Source organism: Rhododendron vialii, chromosome 10a (genome assembly GCF_030253575.1).
Source record: "Rhododendron vialii isolate Sample 1 chromosome 10a, ASM3025357v1".
Taxonomy (NCBI): Eukaryota; Viridiplantae; Streptophyta; class Magnoliopsida; order Ericales; family Ericaceae; genus Rhododendron; species Rhododendron vialii.
In genome coordinates, this window is record NC_080566.1 from 19,006,039 (window position 1) to 19,013,606 (window position 7,568).

General features: G+C 44.1%; 1 long non-coding RNA gene across 1 annotated transcript; it reads left to right on the forward strand.

Annotated features, from left to right (window-relative positions):
- Positions 1-1,624: 1,624 nt before the first annotated feature.
- Positions 1,625-2,482, forward strand: LOC131304284 (uncharacterized). The gene is made up of 2 exons (XR_009192344.1): positions 1,625-1,912; positions 2,259-2,482. It is a non-coding gene; the product is annotated as an uncharacterized LOC131304284 (long non-coding RNA).
- The last annotated feature ends 5,086 nt before the right edge of the window (positions 2,483-7,568 follow it).

The window sequence follows — 7,568 nt, forward strand, 5'->3', positions numbered from 1 at the left end:
ATTCATACAAGCATTTCAAAGATAAACGTAACATTCAGGAAAAGAAAGCATTCATTCACAAAAACCACAGTGGATTGCAAGCTCAAATCCTACTTAAAACTATTACAACGATCCGGCTTCGGCCAATTGTTCGACTCCTATCACAATATCAAATATTTACAAACTCTAGAACGGCAAACTCCAAATGTTCGGAGCCGTCAAGCCAAATAGAAAGTCAAAAAGTTGAAGTATTTCCTTGAGAAGAGGGTTGGAGTTCTCCTATGCATCACCAGGAGCAGGGGCATTGGGATCGGCCTGGTTCCCTTGTGCTTGCAACTCTTCCGGGAACGGATCGGAGCTCGGAGTCTTCCGGTAGATTAAGCTTTCTTACCAAAGCTTCATGGCCGTACCAAAGTCCGTCCAAGAATCGATCTCTGTAGAGCTCGGTCTTAATCTCCCGGACCTGCTTCTTATACTCCACGCCGTGTAACATCCTTTTATCTTTGAGGTGCTTTAAAGTTATACTTTAGTAACTTAAAGGACTAAAGTGCAATATTTTTTTAAAATTGTGCATGTGTGCCGTGTGTGTGTGTTTCTTTTAAAACAAAAAGAAAAAAAAGGAAGAAACCCGGTTTTGTTCTAACGTAGAGAGAGAGAGAGAGAGAGAGAGAGAGAGAGAGAGGGAGGCGGTGGAAAGAAGAGGAAGAAGAGTGTTTGAAACCTCAATTCAGTAGGTGATTTTCAGTTCCTTTTTCTTAATTTCGTGTATGCTCTGCATTATGATATCTGTTGCTGGACAGATTCGTACAGCTCTGAGATTGTCTATTTTCTCACCCTTTTATGCCGAAATTTACTTGGGTTTCTTCATGAAATCTGAACTAGATTTGATGCTTGTTCTTTTGGCTTTGGAATTACTTGAAAAGGTTAAGAACTCAATTTACTGTGAATTTTCGAATGTTGGTCTGATCTTGAGAATCTGTTTTGTGACAGATTTGCGAATTTGTTGTGTTTGCCTATTTTTATCATCAACAGGCTGACCATGTTATTTTTTGGTAATTTTTCTTGAGATGTCTCTATGTGTGTAGCATGCGCTGTAAAAATTTCAGAATTTTCTTAGTAGTATGGAAAAAGATAAAAATCTTGAACCGGGCTGCAGTCAGATTCGCGTCTGGGCAGACAGCCCAGACACGTGTTGGAAAAACGGGCATAACTTCTTGCTCGGGTATTGGTTTTAGGCACCGTTTCTTGATTCCGAAACTAGACTTGTATATCTTTCTGAATCTGTAAAGATTGTGCCTTAGTTTGGTCTGAGCAAATTCAGTTTTGGTTCCGAAGTTAATAGTTTGATGATTCTGAAATTCTGGGCAGGTTTTATAGCTGTGTTCTTCATCAGTTTTCTCATAGTTGAATATGCTTACTGACTATGGATGCTGTTGAGTCTTAAACCTTGATCAGTTGGTGTTGTTTTGGCGTTGGAAATATTGGAAAAGATTAAGTGTGTGATTTTTAATGAGCATTCGATCGCAGACTGTTCTGCTGGGTCTGTAGTTTCTGTTTTAGACGTGTAATTTCAATTGAGCATATCTTAGTCATTCGGAGTCCAATTTGGGCAAATTTTATATCTAGATTGATGTACTAGAAGCCTTCTTTCTAATGGTGGTGGTTTCATGACCCAACTTTGATCCTATAAAATGCTACAGTCTTTTAAAGACAGGCTGGTTATAGGATGTTTTGTTATTTTGGGAGTGTTGTTGTGTTTGAACTTCATGTGTGTTATTCTTTGGCCATTGTTTAGTTCCTTATGAGCTTATTATTCTCGTGTTGATCGTTCGTTGAACTCATTACTAATACGGTTAAGCGTGTGGTTAGGTAACGAGCTGAGTAATCGGGAGGTGCCAAAACCGTAAGTTGGCATACTTCGGTCGACTTACAGGTGAGTGTGTTTGATACCTTATATCTTCAATAAGATGTTAACATGTTGGTTGTGCATCATGCTATGGTTGGTTTAGTTACTAGCGTGCATGACTGGTGTATGTTGATTGTACCCGTATAAGGTTTGTGGAGTGAGTCACACCTTGTCATGGGCCGTGCCGTTCTATTTACGGTGAATGGGAGCTTGGTGTGCGGGACACAATACCTTGGGTACATGGGATGTGGCAGACGTGTCACTGCATGTGTTGTGAACATAAATTGTAGTTGTTCAGTTAGTTGTTTTATGTTGAGTTTTATTGGATTTATTCTATATCTTACACACTCCTGGTTTTCTTTTGGATTGCCAGATGGCAGGGGTTCGTAGGATGGTCCACTACCGGTCGGCGTTTTGGGGTTGGCTTTAGGGTTGTCTTTTGTGTCGGTGGTGGTGAATCGTTTTGTACATATTATCAACTCGTTTTGTAAAGGATGTTTTGCACTTTAGTTTGCCAAGTATGTAAAGTTATGGGTTTAACGTCGACTCTTTTAATAATGTTAATGTTAAGTCTTCCGCTGGTTTATTCTGAGTTAATATCTCTTGTTAAGTGATTGTTTGGTTGGCGTTTGGGAATGCCACGTGGCCGCGCCGACTCGGGCCCACAATGGGTGTCGTTTTGCGGGGCGGGGCGTGACACGCCGGCTACGTCCCAGCCTTCATCATAACCCCTGTTTCTCGCGTCCTCCACCTCCCAAGCTCTCGTGACCCTCAGAGTGTTGCATCCTCCTCGACCTTCGTAGATCATCCTTCGGCAAGCACTCTCTCTTGATCACATCTCTGGAAGTCTGCGAGATAGAGGTCGCAGCTTTCCCGAGCTATTTTTAGGTCATCCTCCCTCTGGGCAAGGGCCTGCTTCAGTTCTTCGATCTCCCCTTCCTGCGCCTTGCATCGGTCATTTACCACTAATGCCCGAGCGCCAAGCTGCCAACAGAAAGTCGAAGCATTCCCCAAATGCAAATACCCAAATCAAAGGGAGCAAAGCACAAAATAATACCAACTTACAGTGAAGAGGGCCTGCGCTATCTCTGCCGTAATATCCTCAGTTAAGCTTTTGACAGCTCGGGCGTCCCTTGAAAGAATGCTTCCCCGGAGCATCCCGAACGCTATACCAAGGTTTTTGACGCAGTCTGCATAATGAATCTGACGCCCGGTGTAGTGATGGAATTCTGGAGCCCAGCGAAGTTCCCTTGGATGCACCCAGCGGCCACCTTCCCCCTCCACAGTCTCTTGCTCCTCCTCCTCTGTCCGCTCTTCTTCCTCAAAGATGTGGATGGCTTCTTTTTCCTTCTCTCGGTTATCTCCTCCTTCCTCATACTGAGCTCTCTTCTCCGAGGGCTCTTGGGGAGACACGGGTGACACCCTTGAGGTCTCGGCATCAAGCGTACCGAAGACAGAACCTCAGCCTTGGCCCCTTGATCTTTGGCGCCTCAGATTCAGGACCTCCCGAGTTCCTGGATCAGCCATTTCACCGCTTAGCCCGGTCCTTTCAGGCGTTTCTCTATCGATCACTTCGCGTACGACGCCCTGAGGCCCCGAGGTGCTGCTTTCTGCTTCGGTCGTACCGCCTTCTGTTCCTTCTCCCCTTCCGCTCCCCCTTCCTCTACCTCGTCCTCGGCCTGCCCTCGGGACCCCCTGTTGCCTCAGTTTCTTTTTCAAGAAGCCGGTGTAAGTGGTAACATACCCAAGTAAATCAGAGGCGTACCAGCTTGTGTAGGGATGGTGTAGGCAGCTGTTATCCGAGCCCGTACGGCTCTCTCCCGAAGCTCCTACACGACACCCTTGGCTGCAAGAAAACACCAAACGAAGTCAGTACATGCAAAACATGACAAGATATGTAGAGTACCGAGGTAATAATTTTACCGACCAGGAGCTCCAGCCTCGATCTGGACTGTGGTGGCGGTATTAACGCTCTCCCCGGGACAGAACATAAAATTCCCGGTGACCGAGACGTAGATACTCGCCCATTCTTCAGAATCGGGCAAGTGGTCAATCAGAAATGTGTCGTACCCCGTCCTATAGGAGAGGTAGTACCGATTGTTCTCCCGGTTTATTCCTACCAAATATACGCTGAAGAGCTCTTCGAGCCCGAAGGTCAAATTGTATTGCCTTCTCAGCTCTATGATGTTAGTGATAATTCGGTAGGAGTTCATTGTGAGCTGGGAGGAAGTGAGAGTAAGGGTTCAAAGCACCCGTCGGATAAACTGGTGAAATGGGAATCTAACCCCCCCTCGGTGATTGCCATCAAGGGAAAAATCAACTCCCCTTGCCGGTGCGAAAGATCTTTGGGGTCGGAGTTCGAACGTAGGTGGACCTCGACATCAGGAGGGATGTTGTAAACCCTTTTGAACTCAGCGTAGGCAGGCGAGGTGCCGTCAAAGTATTGATTTTTGTAAGGGCATGGCCTCATCGGTCTCCTGCAACCCCAGACCTCCTCGAAAGTGCCCGCGTATGGTCCCGGCCCTTGGTCCGAAGTACTAGGAGCTTCCATCTCCCGAAGATCAAATGTTGTTACCTCTCAAGGAGCTTTAAAGGGGTCAGGCGGTTCAATACGGTCAACCGAAGTTCAGAAAAACGCTCGGATTCGAAGTGCTTGGCGGATGTCCTCGGGAATCTCAACAGGAGAATCTGAACTATTAGAGTTGCACGAAGAAAGCTCAATGACCATTCGCCCCTACCTAACCAAAGAAAGAAGTGCAAAAACCCATTAGCTATGTGCCAAGGGGAAGCAAGAAGATCTAATGCTCGGGGCAGAACAGTCGTTGCTCCTCGGGATTTCTCGGCCTCGGTTACTATCAGAGCACTCCTCCTCGGGAAGAGCCCCTGGGGTTAAATACTATCCTTATGGTCTCGGGATGAAGATAGGCCTCAGGATAAGTTTAGGCCTCGGGAAAAGCAAGAACAGCGCCATAGATGTCCAGCGCCGCCGTGGACCAGGCAGCGGCGAATGGTGGCACAGTCACAATGCGTGCTAGAATCGATGAAAAGCTTTAAGAAAATGTTCAAAACTTGAAGATTAATGCAAGGGGAGTCATCATACCTGGGATTCGTGTGAAGATCCACTGCCAAAATGCTTGAAATCTCGATCGAAAAGCACAAAGCAATGGCGGCAGCGGTTCGTCTTCAAAACAGAGGGAAGTAAACCGTTTTGTCTTTGTCCATCCTAGTTATAATGGAAGAATCGAAAAGTTACGTGGGAAACGAAGCGACGTGCACGGAGCCATTGGATTCCTGACACGTGCCCTTATCAAACGGTCGGCATTGAGGGCTCTGCACCGAGGTCAGAACGCCGAATCACCGAACCACTGGCATGCTGACACGCATCCCAAAAATGATGTTTCATATCCATCAAACTGACACGGCACGTGCCAAGCCAGCTATAAATTCCTGGCACCTCGACGACGATCGACACGTGGCTTCGAGAGCTGGGGCTAAAGTCTAGCATCGTCCGAAGTCGCTCGTCGCCTCGGTGACCTAAATGTATAAGATTCTGATATGACATTTCACGAGAAGGGTCAACTCCCTAGAGCCGAGGAATGTCGTCCAAGAAGTTGAAGGGCTATTGTAGTGGCCTCGGTTAATGGCTCAGTACTCTGGCCAAATAATCCGAACCATTACACCATAATGGCCTAGATCGCAACTTGATAAACGTCAATATCTCTAACATGCTGATCGGTATAGCGCTTGGCGAGAAGCCTTCTGTACCCGCTTCGGTAAGTATCAATAGTATGCAATGTATTTGTTTGGTTGTTCCCAAGGTTGATGAAGGAAGGTAGTTACACCAAATGGGGACCATAAGGATTACGTGGCAATTGTAATAATTGGGATCAGATCTGGACAGCTCCGTAACCGCTTTACCTCTCTCGTCATGTATGACGTCACCCGATGCGGTTACCCGAGCCTACCCTCCATGCATTAGCTTGGAGGCCAAGTAAACCTAAATCTATAAATACAAAGGGATACTCATCTTGAGAGGTATGTCATTCTTCCCTAACCCTGGATCTACATTCTCCCCTGAGATCTAACTTGATCGTCGGAGGGTCACTGGGCTACTCTAGCCCTAGTGACTTACTGCAGGTCCAACAACGAGAGGACGAAGCAGCAGAAGGAGAACCCTAGCCTATACCGCGGTCAAGGTCCCGTCAAATCGAACCTCTACACATAGTATTCCAAAAAATCATTTTTCACATTGGTAAGTAACTACACGTGGTGTAAATTGATGAGTTGTCGTGTTTTCCTTGCATTGTCGTTCACTCCATTCTACATGAACCCTTCGTGTAGAATGTACTCTCAACAAATAAACACAAAAGAAAAAGAGACCATTCTCGGTGGGCCCCAAAATCTCAATCTGTGGCTACATTTGATTCCTGGATTGGGGTGGGTTGGTTTTGTACGATTATTAGATGGCTAGATTCCATGGGACCCTCTGGTGCTTCGTAATTGAGCCTTCCAGTTCGATTTGCATACAAAGTGTTTTTGTTGGCCACACCCAAAAAAAAGGCGGGGAGGGGCGATTATGCGTAGCAGCCCTAGTCTAAGCATCATCATACATCATACGGGCTACGAGGTCTTAGCTCAATGACATTTACGTTTTTGGAGAAAAGAGGTAAAAAAATTCAACTACTCTTTCAATGTACTAATTCAATCATTCTTACCTTACTGACTTTCGTGGATTTAAAAAAAACTTGATCTTAAGTACTTCCGGTTTGCGAAGGAAGGGATCAAAGAGCTATAGCTTCTACCACGTACCACCAAAAAGCTAGTGGAACACAACCAGACTTCACAAACTCAAACTTTGAAACTCTTTACGGCCACCCAAACCACTTGGAGTAACCATCAATACTACTTACAATGTTACTACTTTGGGAATGGAATAAATTTTCATTTGCAAGCCTTGTCCCTGAGGGAAGACGAGAAAGGCTTGTGCCTTGGGCTCTCAAATATATATATTTTTAAATTGGGGAGCCCTAAATTCTATAGGGTGTGATACCCGATATAAAAAATAAAGGAAAACTGACGGCTCAGGACGTGTTTTGATAATTAATACCTGTCAAGGACATGCTGAGATCATTTGTTAATGTTGAAAATGTCATTGCCAAGTATTAATTATCAAAACATGTACTTGGCCATCATTTTCCCAAAATATAAATCCAATAAGAACAGGAAAGATTGATTGATTATGTTAATGTTATTACTATTGTTCAGCTAAAAATGCATGAATAGTGATATTTAATTGATATTTTTACATTTTTTACTGATCCCTACTATTGAAAATTTAATCTACTACATAAGTTTTCTCTCATTGAAATTGATTTACTATTTAGTTTGTGTACTCGTAAAGTATGCATGGGCCTTAACTTTAAAGTTGCCTTGGGCCTTAAAAATGTCAAAGACGGTCCTGCCATTTGTTTGCTCAATTGTTTGATATTCTTTCCATTCTTAATTAGATATTTGTATATTTCTAACTAGGAAAGTAAACTTTCTAGAACATTTTAAAAGATGCTTCATTTATGAAAATAAGAACAGTTAATAAATAACGAGTAAAAATGATTTCGAACATTTTGTTTGATGTGTTATTTATAAAAAAAAGTTTAGTTATTTTAATTTCTTTATTTAATTAATG